The sequence below is a fragment of the Propithecus coquereli genome, unplaced genomic scaffold (assembly GCF_000956105.1).
Source record: "Propithecus coquereli isolate 6110/MARCELLA unplaced genomic scaffold, Pcoq_1.0 Scaffold60, whole genome shotgun sequence".
Lineage (NCBI taxonomy): Eukaryota > Metazoa > Chordata > Mammalia > Primates > Indriidae > Propithecus > Propithecus coquereli.
In genome coordinates this window covers 683,323-695,983 of record NW_012151952.1, presented here as the reverse complement: position 1 = coordinate 695,983, position 12,661 = coordinate 683,323, and the positions used below count along the sequence as shown (strand labels likewise).

The following is a 12,661-nucleotide window of genomic DNA, read 5'->3' as shown; positions in this document are numbered from 1 at the left end:
CCTGGCCCATTATAGCCTTTTAAAATGGATTTCTTTTTGGTGTTTTTTTTTTTTTTCCTGTGTGTTCAATTTTTAGGAAAAAAAAGTCTAAATGTTTGGCTTATTTATAAAAAAATAGCTGTCCCATTTAGTTTTATGTTCCTATTTCTTTGATTCCTGATATGATTTAGTTAGATTAAATAAAGATCTGAAACCAAATAAATTTTACATGATCCTATTTAACAAATAGAGATGTACAAAATGGACTCAGAAAGAAGTAAAAATTGTTGGAAATTAAGAAGGGAGGAGGGGGAAGGAGAAGGGTAAAAGGCTATCTATCAAGTCCAATGAACACTATTCAGGTGATGGGCACACTTATAGCCCTAAATAAAGCATTATAAAAGCTATCCATGTAACAAAAACATTTGTAACCTTCTAATATTTTGAAAATTTAAAAATTGCCATTTCACCTCTTAAGTTCTTAAACAAATTTCCTTTGTAAAGTATAGTGGTAGTTACATCAGACAGCATAGTCTAGGTTGTGCTGCTGTAACAACCTCAACAACTCAGGGGCTTAAAGCGGGTGTGAATAAACAATGGCTCCCAGGCCGAATATGACTACTCTCTGCTTTTATAAATAAAGTTTTATTGGAACACAGACATGCTTATTTGTTTACTTTTGTCTATGACTGTATTTGTGCTACAATAGCAACAATGGCAGAGTTGAGTAGTTGTGATAGAGATCATGTTACCTACAAAGTCAAAAATATCTACTATCCCATCCTTTACAAAAAAAGATTATTTATCATTCACATCTCATGACAAACAGGTTGGTTGAGAGAGACAATATTCTCAGCGATCACTCGGGGATCTGGAATGAATGAATCTCCACCATTTTATGATGCCAAAAAGGATTGACCAACAAAGAAGAAAGCATGGAAAATGGTATACCTACTCTTAAATGCATACTTTCTCCTTACTTTTCATTAGTAAAATCAAGTCATATGACTAATTGCAAGATGGGGGAGTAGCCTGTAGAGATCCAAATATAGCAACTGCTCATCCTTAAGTAAAATCTTCCTTTTAACATAGAAATACAAACACCCATCTTAATCCACCATCCAAACACACAATCTCACCACAAAACACTTCAGAAAAACAATAAAAATTAATTTTGAGCACCGACAGTATGATAAGGGGATATAATTACTAAAAAGATAATAGAAAAGATTTTATGTTTTTATTGGCCAAGGTACGCAAAGGTAAAAATCATGCTTAGTAAGTAGTCAGTTGTATTAAAAAAAAAAAAGCTGTAATATTTTAGGTAAAAGAAAGCATCAACATGTCCAGAATCAATGTCTGATAAGTGTTTTTTAAAACGTTCTTTTTAAAATTTTCAACAATAGAAAAGGGGCTTCAGCGTTCTATTTTAATTATCAGGATATTGTGGCAATTTGATTACTTGTAGGGTCACTTTTAGAAAGAAGTGTCTCCCTCCTGTGGACTCTTAGCATGTTGTTGTTGTATTTTATTAAGGACAACTAAGACTATATTTCACTTATACAAAAAACAGGCAGAAAATATACCAATTAGAGGATTGTTTCCCCCTCTCTCTGCTAACACGCTGGGTCTCCCCTATCAGAGAAATAAAACCACTGGTAGTCAAATGGTCTGAACTTACAAAGAAAATCCTTCTCCTGCCACCTCCCTGCATAGGGTCTCTACTCACAGTGTTCCTGCACTGTCTAAGTCTCTGGAAGAGTAATTTACGTAATTGCACAATCCAACAGTCTTTCTCCTCCTGATTCATTTTAGAAATACTTTACCTTGAAAATGCATCTTTCTGTGGCCTCTGTTGGCCCAGTATTTTCTCCCATTCTTTTCCTGCCTCAGAATATCCCTTTTCTACATCTTGCATTGATCCCTTTATATGATCACATTATTAAGATGCTATTTGCCAAATTTCCAGTAATAAATCAATGATGATTTTCTATTCTTGGAAACCCTACTCCCTCTGAGGCTGCTACCAACTCTGTGCGGTTGAATCCCAAATGTGCAACTTCAGGCCTTGCTCCCTTCCCAAATCTTCTATCTTTCAATGCGAGTAACTGGAAATGAATTCATCTCTTCTCCCCTCAGTTCTATCTCTTGTCGACTTCCTTCTGTTTGTTATGGAACAACATAAGTCTTATTTTCACATCTCCTTCTACATATAATCCATTGTGAAGACCCTGTTGGACCCAGAACCATACTTTCCTGATTTCTCCCCACTGCCAGCATCATGTGCAGACTCACATGGTGGCTCACCTTGACTGCTGCAACGTGTTCCTGATGGTTTCTCTGCATAGATATGTACCACTTCCAAGCTATCTTTTCAGATGCTAGGTTAATTGTTCCAACATGGTTTTCTTTGTAAGTTCAGACCATTTGACTCCCAACCACACTACAAGCCACCCAGCTGGGCATCTGATACTTCACACCCTCTTAAGACCACTTATCTGACACACACCATATATTCGAGCCAATCCGGCTTACCATCTTTGACTCTTCACTTCCTTGCCTTTTCTCAATCTGTTCACACCCCTGGGAATGCCCTCCACTGATATTACCATGTCATTTATGTTCTGAGGCTTGTATCATTATGTGACCTGCTCCTTTTTGACAACTCCAACATGGGTCTCTATTTGCTCATCCTCAGATCTCTCTTCTATCATTCCCTGCCCTGAGCTGTGTCCCAGAAGCCGGCATTATCTCACCAACTGCACTATCCAGACTTTCACATCTTGAGAAGTAAAAAGATGCCTATATACTAACCACCCCCCGACCAAAATGCCCATTTTTAACCCCATAAACTGGTACCATTAGATTTGTTTGTTTGCTTGCTTTCAAAGTTGTTATTTTCTTCTCATGGAACTTTCAAATATTAAGGAAACAATGGATTAAAATACATGGCTGGAGGACCAGCAGCTTTCAGAGATTTGGGGAAAAGTAACTATCAGATTTAGAATTTGATCATCTGCCTTCAGTTTCATAAGAATTCAAGAAAAAAGGAGGAAGTTGGAAAGGGCTGCTTGTTGCTCACATCCTGGAAGTCCACTGGAAGCCTCAGCTGGCATAAACAGTAAGTAGCCCTGTTAGGCAAAGCCCTTCAAGAATGGGGCAATATAGGTAATTCAGAAAGAAAATGGAGAGTCAGCTAGCCTTCTATGTTCTTGGAAGTTTCAAAATCAGAAGAATTGAGGGAAAAGTATCCCTGAAGATAAGGGATGAAACTATTGTCCACGTTTCTGAATGTTTAGCCAATATTCTAGGGGAAGAGTCATTAGCACACAGTAGAGAGAGGGTGCTTCCTCTTTTACTCTGGATATTAGATTTTTCTTCGTGGATCCCAAGGTAACAGTAGTTCTTCTCACAGTGATATTCCACTGATGATTCATATTGAGAGAGTGATCAATGAAGACACTGCATCCTTCTAACCAGTAACACTGCTCAAGTCAGGTGAACTATTGGATTTTTTAATCCAAAGATTGGATTTTTTTCTTTGCCCACATTTAGTCTTAGGTTTGATACATTTCTCTTACAACATTCTTTGGATCTAGATTCAGATGTCTTATATATTTGTCATTATGCTTGTTCATCATTGTATGGTCAGGAGTGAAAACTGAAAAAAGGAAGAAAAATTGTGGGGGAAGGAAGAAAGTCTGGAATAAGCATATGTTTTTCACTCACATGTGATAGACATGAACATAGCAGTTAGAATAAAAAGTAGAGCTGTGTTCATGAAGGACTCCATCACGCCATCCAGGAGGAGACACCTAAGTGCTCCCAGGAGGCAGGGAACCCACGCCAGCCGGGGTTGGATGTGTGGTGCCATGGCTGCCCTTGAGCTCTGGTCCCCGCAGCCCCTCAGCTGCTGTGGTGGCCAGAGCTGATGACCAAGTGGGGAAAAGGATGCGTGACCAAAGGGCCAGCACCTCAGTGTCAAAGAGCCACCACCACAGTCTGACTAAAGGCTCTTCCAATCTTATCACAACCTTAAGAACATTGTTGAGGAGGGAGCGATAAGATGGCTGACAGAGACACCAGCTGCCGGATTGTCTCAGAAAGAAGGAAAAGTTTTAGATGAAAAAGAAAAAAACAAACGAACCAACAAACATAGATCGGGTGTAATTCCGAGGGAAAAGTGCCAGAACCTACGAGAGATTCCACAGGAAGAAGTTGCTGAGCAGAACAAGAAGGAGTAAAATATTGGCAGAGATCAATCCCCAAGAGGCTTGGAGTCCAATGAAAAGGGTAGGTGAAGTGGTTAGTTCTTCCCTCCCTCACATCTCTGGCAGTCAGCAGGCTCCCGAGCTGCTGGAGAGCCTTTCTACTCTCACAAACCCAAACGCTAGCACCGTCAGTGAACTGGGAGGTTCTTGAGGACAAAGCACCAGGCTGCCAGCCCCCTTGGGGTGCTTCCCGTCACTGCAGACTGTAGCCGAAATGGCAGGCACTATATTGCTTCTCCACACACTCTGCACCTTTGTCCTCCCCAGGGAGGGGAGGACAGTTTTCATCTTGCTCATTGCCACACAAACATGTCCCGACTCTGGCCCAGACTGCAGGAGCCACAGGGGGTTGGTGGGTCCCAGGGGATCTGCGTGACCCTCAGAGCCTGGACATTCCGGGCTGGCTGCCTTCTGGAGAGAGGGACAGAGAGGACCAGAGTGATAGCTTTCCTCCTTTCAGAATCTTCTCCTCCCTTTCCCCTTCCCACTGTGGCTGCTGAGAGAGACGATTGATTCACTGTTCTTAGGACCTGCTGCTTCCCCTCTGTTGGTGCATCTAACACACTGGGGCTTCCACAGACAGTGGGGCTCAAACCTTTCCTCTTAAAGACCTGCAGTGGACTAAGGGGTGATTGGATTGTGAGCTCCCTGCTCACCAGCCTTCCCTGGTGCTGCTTTCCTGGCTGCTCCATCAGAGCAGGGCCCACCCCAAAAGACAGGGACATCAATCCTGCTTGAGCACCCCATAGGCAACTCGGGACCAGCATGCTTCTCCCTGGCACAGTCAGGGATTAGTCTTCAGGGACCTAAAGATCAGGTCAGATTCCATATGCCAGGACTCAATCATATTGCTCAGGGGCATGGAGAGGAGATTTCTGAAGTAATCTTGGGAGGTGAGAGAGTCCTGTGGGCAGATCTGAAAAGAGAGTGCAGTATGGAGTCCCAGCCACAGTTCACTCATGGAGTACCCCTCCCCCAACAGGAAGGCCATGCTCTCAGCCCAGGGTGGGATCCTAGGCAGGGACGCTGCCAGCCCTGCAGTGCCATCCTGGGGGAGCTCAGCTAGTTTGAGCTCCAGCCTGTTGGCAGATGCCTGAGGGAGACCATGCAGTAGGGGAGTGGGGAAAAGTGAAACCGGCTCCTGACAACCAGATTTTGAATCTCAGACAGCCCTTCCCGAACAAGCAGACTTTCTGGCTGGGTGGGGCCACTTCAGCCCCTCCCTGGCAGCTTTCCCCAGAAGCCTGGACATTTGATCCCTGCTGAAACAGCTACCTTACCAGCTTTTGTGGAGCCTGAGAGCAGGCTCACCCAATCCAGCCCTTCCCAGTCTCACTGCCCCACCCATCTCTGCTTTGGTGGAGAATAAGGACTCACCTGAAAGTTCCAGGGCCCTGCCCACCACCTGGGGCATTCCAGTGCTTCTCCTAAGGGGCTAGAGCTGGTCACAGGTCCCCAAAACCACACTGCAGCTTGTTCTTTCTGGCAAGCATCACCTACTTACAGGGAGGCCAATTTGCACAGCCCTTTACAACATTTACTCACTCATTCATAAAGGGTGTTGTTGGTTCTTACCCACAAGCACATCCTACTGCCTTAGAGATTAAACTGGGTGTGCCAATACAATCCACACTGTTAAGAAGATCATAGTGCTGGGGAAAGAGAAAGGATTTCAAAGACCTCCATCTTCTCTCATTGAAGAGAGACAGGGAATCTGCCCACACACATAGCTCACCACTGCTACAGCCAACAGACAACTAGCAACTGAGAAAACCACCATACTAAGGATATCTATAACCAAGGCATCCATCCAGAACCTAGATCTCCATCAAAGCAACCACAAGCAATGCCAAATGTTCTTAACCAACATATGCTACAGATACATCCTTACAAGTGTGTGTGGAGAGGAGCCCTATCTAAATAAAATAAAATCCAAAAATAAGAAGCAACAGCTGCTCCAAATGAGAGGGAATAAGTGAAAAAACTCCAAAAGTATGAGAAATGAGAGCAAAAGGACACCCTGAAAAGGGAACACCAACTCTCTAGCTATGGATACCAACCAAAATGAAAATATTGAAATGACAGATAAAGAATTCCAAATATGAATTGTAAGGAAGCTCAATGAAATCCAAGAGAAAATGGAAAACCAACTCAAAGAAACCAGAAAAACAATTCAAGAAATGAATGAAAAATTCACCAAAAAGATCGATACATTTAAAACAAAAAACAAATATAACTTCTGATAAAGGGCTGATAACCAGAATCTACAAAGTACCCAAGCAAATCTGCAAGAAAAAGAAAAAAAAAACAAACATTAAAAAGTGGGCAAAAGACATAAATAGAAGCTTTTCAAGAGAAGATAGACAAATGGCCAACAAACATATGAAAAAATTTTCAACATAATCATCAGGGAAATGCAAATTAAAACCACAATGAGATATCTTCTTACCCCAGTTAGAATGGCTTTTATTTAAAAGTCCAAAAACAATACATGCTGACATGGATGCAGAGAGAAAGGAACCCTTATACACTGTTGGTGGGATGCAAATTTGTATAACCTTTATGGAAAACAGTATGGAGATTCCTTAAAGAACTAAAAGTCAACCCACCATTCGATCCAGCAATCCCGCTCCTGGGTATTTATCCAAAGGAAAAGAAGTCATTCTATCAAAAAGACACCTGCACTTGAATGTTTGTTGCAGCACAATTCACAATTGCAAAGATGTGGAATCAACCCAAGTGCTCATCAATTCATAAATGGATTAACAAAATGTGGTATATATATATACCATGGAATACTACTCAGCCAAGAAAATGGATATGTTAATGCCTTTTGCAACAATTCGGATGGAACTGGACACCATTATCCTAAGTGAAGTATCTAAAGAATGGAAAAAGAAATACCGTATATACTCGCTATTAAATTGGAACTAATTGATGAGCCCATATGTGCACAGATGGAAGTAAAACTCAGTGGAAATCAAGCTGGTGGGGGAGGGAAGAGGAGGGGATGGGTGAAAACCTACCTAACTGGTACACTATCTGGGTAATGTGCACACTTACAGCCCTGACTCAAGCATTACAAAAGCGATCCATGTAACCAAAAACATTTATACCCTTATAATATTTTGAAATAAAAAAAATAGAATAAAAAGTAGAATACTGAATCCATTTCCTAACTATGTCACCTTAGGCAATTTACCATACCCTAATGGCTCTGAGTTTTCTGACTTATAAGCTGAGGGAAACCTTAAAAAGAATTCCAGATTTCATAAATCTGGAATTTAGATTTATCTATGTTGTCCTAATAGCAATAGCCAAAGTGTTGAAGTACATAAAGTACTTGAAAGGAAAAAAAGCATATTCTTTCTTTTGGACCAAAGAATTACCTTCCAGACTGCTATTTGAACACAGAGATATCTTCAAATGGGATCTCCTGATGCATTACTTCTAATTGCTTTGTGACAAGGGTTCCCTTGTCAATTTGTAGTTACTTTGAGAAAGGTGACATATTCTATCCACTCCTGACCACTTGAAGAGCCTCATGGCACATTCTATTTTAAAGGATTTAAGTAATCTCATATTAAAGAAAACGATTTGGTTTGACCTAACATTAAAAAAATGATAGGAAATCAGGAAATTTTTTGTAAGAATACCTATTAATAAATATCTCAAGAATAAATTTGAGCCTTTGGGAAACATTGACTTCAGAACATTTATTTACGTGGCCTATGTAAAGAGGCCTGCCTTTCGTGTGCATAGAATAAAGAAATGGCCAACTTGCATGGTGGCTTCCAACTCAAAGATGGAAAATATGAATGATTTGGGTCTTATACACCAAATGAAAATTTTGGCACTGTAGGAGTACCTATTCTTTGGAAGATTTGCAAACTAAAATTAAATCTTAAGACCTCGATCTCTGCTTCTGTTATGTGAAATAAGAAAAAAATTGATATGAAATATGATGTAGTTTTGGTACAGGAAAACAGCAAGAACAACAACAGCAACAACCAGTAAGCATCTTTCACTGTGTATACCTGAGCTAGAGACAAGAAGTACTGATTCTCTAGGTTTTTAGTCTGAGTAATTATATTCATAAAAGCAACTTAAAACCTGCCACTATGAGACTCAGTCAGTAGGAAATACTTTAAGAAAGATAATTCCCTTAGTGATTGAACAGCATTCTTGGAGAACATTGGGTCCATCTGCTGCGTGGTGGAACTCCTGCTGGCCACCCAAGAGATCCAGCTTCTAAGTCCTGAAAGAGTGGTCCCTGGTAACCTGTGAAAGCTGGGCTGATGCAATCTCCCTAGATGCCAGACTGATGCTCAGGGACAGTTCATGCGGGAAAAGAGTCTAGCTCCCTGGGCCTGAGTTTCTCCTTTAAGGATACATTGTTTTTCTGGAGTGAGAGTAATATTATCAAAGAGACAATCTTCACCTCCATTGCTACCCCACTGGCCCAGGCCAATGTCAGATCTCCCTTGGACAGTGTACACTTTCCTGGTGTCCCTGTTTCCAGAAATCTCAGGCCTCAATACGCCATCCTCTCATATAGCAGCCACTGTGACCTTTTAAATATCATAACCTGACCATGCCACTTTCCAGTCAAAAATCTCTCTCTGGCTTCCCATCACATTTAGAAAATAGTGCCTATGAGGAACTAACATGATCTAGTCTGAACAGCTCTCGAACTTCACCTCAGTGTACTTCTACTGCTTTTCTGTCTGCTCCTTGAACGCCCCATGCTCAGTCCAGACTCAGAGCCTTTGCACTTGCCCTTACCTGTGCCAGCAAGACAGTCTCCTCTCATCACTCACATCTTAACCCAAATGGCTCTCCGAGAGGTCTTCAATGACCATTGTGTTTCAAGTAGTGCCGGATACTTTCCGTAACTTTATCACATTTAGTCTTTTAGCACTATCAGTTTCTAAAACTGCTCATTTACTACTTGCTCATTATCTGTCTTCCCCACTACCAGAATGTGAATGCTCTGAATGCAGGGAAATTGTTTGTACTTTTCATCATTTTGCTCTTGCAACACATAGCTGTCCCTGCTGCAGCATCAGTCCTCAAGAAACACTTGTCAATAAGGCACAGCGGAAGTCTAGAAGGAAAGGGGAGAAAGGCAAACAGGGAGGGAGGCAAAGGGGAAGGAAATTGAAAGGAAAGGAGGAAGAAGGGCACGGTGCAAAGAAACTGGAAAAGAGAAGTATTAGAAGAGAAGGGCAGCAGACAGGACTGCTGTCGAATACATTAAGAATTAACTGAATAACAGAGGCCAGGATTAAATTTTGGAAAAATGCGTTATTCCTTTCTTCCATCCTTGATGTATCATTTAAGTGCTTACTAAGTAACAAGTACAATGCTGAGAATTGAAGGTAGGGGGATGAAGAGCTTAATACCTCCAGTCAAGTAGCTTATTCATTCACGGAAGAGAAGAGAAAATGAGTGTCGGAGGGTGGATGATGCTAAGATGGACATACGCAAAGGATGGATGTGGAACTCAGAAGAGCCACCGCTCAGACTTAGGGGGAGCCAAGGCAGGTTTCCTGGAAAGGTGGCATCCTAACAAACAAGCAGAAGGTGGCGAAGTGAAAAATAGCAAGAGTCTATTGCAGACAGAGCGTTCAAAGGGGAAGAAGCAGAAAGAACTTAGAGAACCAGCAGGGTTAATTCTAAGGTCATGAAATAGCAAGGGGGGATGTGAGGCCGAAGACTGGGTATCAGCCTCAGGAGGGAGAGCCTAAGAGGCTAGGAGATCAAGATTAGTTTGAGGATGCGAAACTAGAACTAAATTAATGCTTATGGTGGAATTACTGGGAGGTTGGTTTTTTGTTTTTTCTTTTTACCAGTTTTATTAAGATATAATTGATACACACAAAAAAAAATCTTGCACATGTGTAATGTATACAATTTGATGGGTTTGGACATGTGCATACACCCAGGATACTCTCACCATAATAAAGATAATAAACATATCCATCACCTCCAAACGTTTCCTTGTGTACCTTTGTGTTTCTTCATTTTCATTTTTGTTCTATGGTAAGAATACAATATACAATCTGTCCTCTTAACAAATTAAGTGCACAGTACTGTATTGTTAACTGTAGGACTATGTTGTACAACAGATCTCTAGAACTTATTCATCTTGCATAAGTATAACATTTTACCCATTGTGGCCACTATGTATACGTAACGGTACCCAATGTCACTAATCACCAGGGAAATGCAAGTCAAAACTATAATGAGATGTCACCTTACACCTGTTAGGATGGCTATTTAAAAAAAAAAAAAAAAAACCCAAAATATTAATGGGAGTTTTGCAAGCCCTCAAATAGGTGAATCTGAGTCTTGATAAAATCCTTGGGAGGGGCTTCTTACAAATTATTTCAGACAAATATTAAGAGACCATACGTGTCTTTATAATTTACCCCTTTCTAGCCAAGCCCATTTCCAGAGTTGATAATATGTCCTTGCTACTTGCAGGCCAAATTGCTCTGGCTGGTATTAGCACACTTTTCTTTCCACCTCAGCACCCAAAGCTATGGAACAGTGCAAGGAGAAAAGGACTTCAATCAAAAAATGTGGATTCACATTGAGGGTCTTCCTCATATTAGCCATGTGACATTGGCCAAGTCGTTTCACCACTCTCAGCCTCAGCTTCTTTCTCTGTGACACGGGGTCTATAAGGCACAGCTGCAAGCATGGGGCGAGGATTACACGACAAGAGGCTTGTGAAAATGGCTTGGCAACCATGCACTGAAAGTGTGGTGCTGGATAGAAACACCGGGATGGGTGAGCCTTGTCTAGAGCAGTGGCCCCAGCCTGGACACTCTGTGGGAAGCTGAACAAAAGCTGACCATCTGCAGTGGACGGCTTTCCCACTCTCGACAGACACACAGACTGTTCCGGCACATGCACATCCCTCTGCAATAACATGTTAAGTCAGCAGCCTATTCTCTCGGTCCCAATGGGAAAAGGCTCTGTTCTACTCCAAGAATGCCTTCTTAACAGTCGAGAACTTTACTTTTCTTGCACTTCATCTTCCTGCAAAATCTGACCTCACATCATTGGGATGTGTCAGTGTACCTGAATGGTGGTCTGCCAGTTTCCCTTCCTATGGGCTGAAGAAAACATTCAGGTGACTGCAATACCCAGAAAAATATTTGCTCCACCAAAAGGCAGATATAAGTCATGTTAACACATATTCTCCTACAATGTTCACTGGTGAAAAAAAGATTATTACAGAAAATAAATTAATTTCTGTAGCAAAGGTATGGGACCTTTTGCTGTGATTATTGTTAAATGCCTGACAACCAATCATTAATGAAAAAAAAAAAAGATTACTCATGAATCCGGTAAACGCTGACGGAATGAAATCTATGTCATGAAATCTATGTGATTCTTACTAAGGACTGCCATTGTGATGCATCAGCTTTCAAAAGGATTTGGGAATACGTATTAGACAGCAGGATTGTTAATTAAAGAGACTTGAATGAAATATTATTTCTTCTCCCCAACTCTTTTGCTCTGGATTTTGTCACGAGGTAGGTGCTAACTGATAAAACAGTAAGGAAAATAATAATACACTACATTTATTGAACTTGTGACTTTACAGCTCACCTTTTCTTTTCTTTTTTTTTTTTTTTGTTAAGATGAAGTCTCACTCTGTCACCCCCGGTAGAGTGCAGTGGAGTCATCATAGCTCGCTACAACCTCAAACTCCTGGGCTAAAGTGATCCTCCTGCCTCAGCCTCCCAAGTAAATGGGACTGCAGGTGCACTCCACAATGCCTGGCTAGTTTTCTATTTTTAGTAGAGATGGGGTCTCACTCTTGCTCAGGTTGGTCTTAAACACCTGAGCTCAAGGGATCCTCCTGCCTCAGCCTCTCATAGTGCTGGGATTACAGGTGTGAGCCACCACACCCAGTCTACAGCTCACCTTCTTAACCACGAGACTCTACTACCTCCAAGATGATGTGCCAACGAATTTATGTCTATTATAGCAGGGGCTAACTGGGGACGGTGTCTTAATTTGAAGAACGTCTAAAAGTCCTCAAATACCAAATGTCGCAGGGTAGTGGGAAAAATATTTTTGAGCAACTGAGCTTCGATTTTTCCTTCAGGGTATTCCATGGAGATGGTCACCTGCCAGTGTTTTATGCCTTGTATAAGCTCTTTATTTTATGATGACAGAAGAAAACAAACCACGCAAGGGTTATTTTGGTGGTTTTATGGATTAAGCGGTGTAGCCTCTTTAGTGAGATCTATCAATATTTTGGCACTCAAAAAGCTGAAAACTAGAAGAAAAACATCCAAGCGAAAGGTCATCTGAGGGTAAGATTGTAGAAAAAAAAATGATATGCTTAAGTCTACAAATAAAAATTTTGTAAAAGTGGGGCTCTTCTA

General features: G+C 41.3%; 1 protein-coding gene across 1 annotated transcript in view; it reads right to left on the bottom strand.

Moving 5' to 3' along the window:
• The window catches only part of GRM7 (glutamate receptor, metabotropic 7), a 1,039,395-nt gene that overhangs the window by 883,351 nt on the left and 143,383 nt on the right, over nucleotides 1-12,661 (bottom strand). The gene's annotated exons all lie outside the window — the stretch shown is intronic.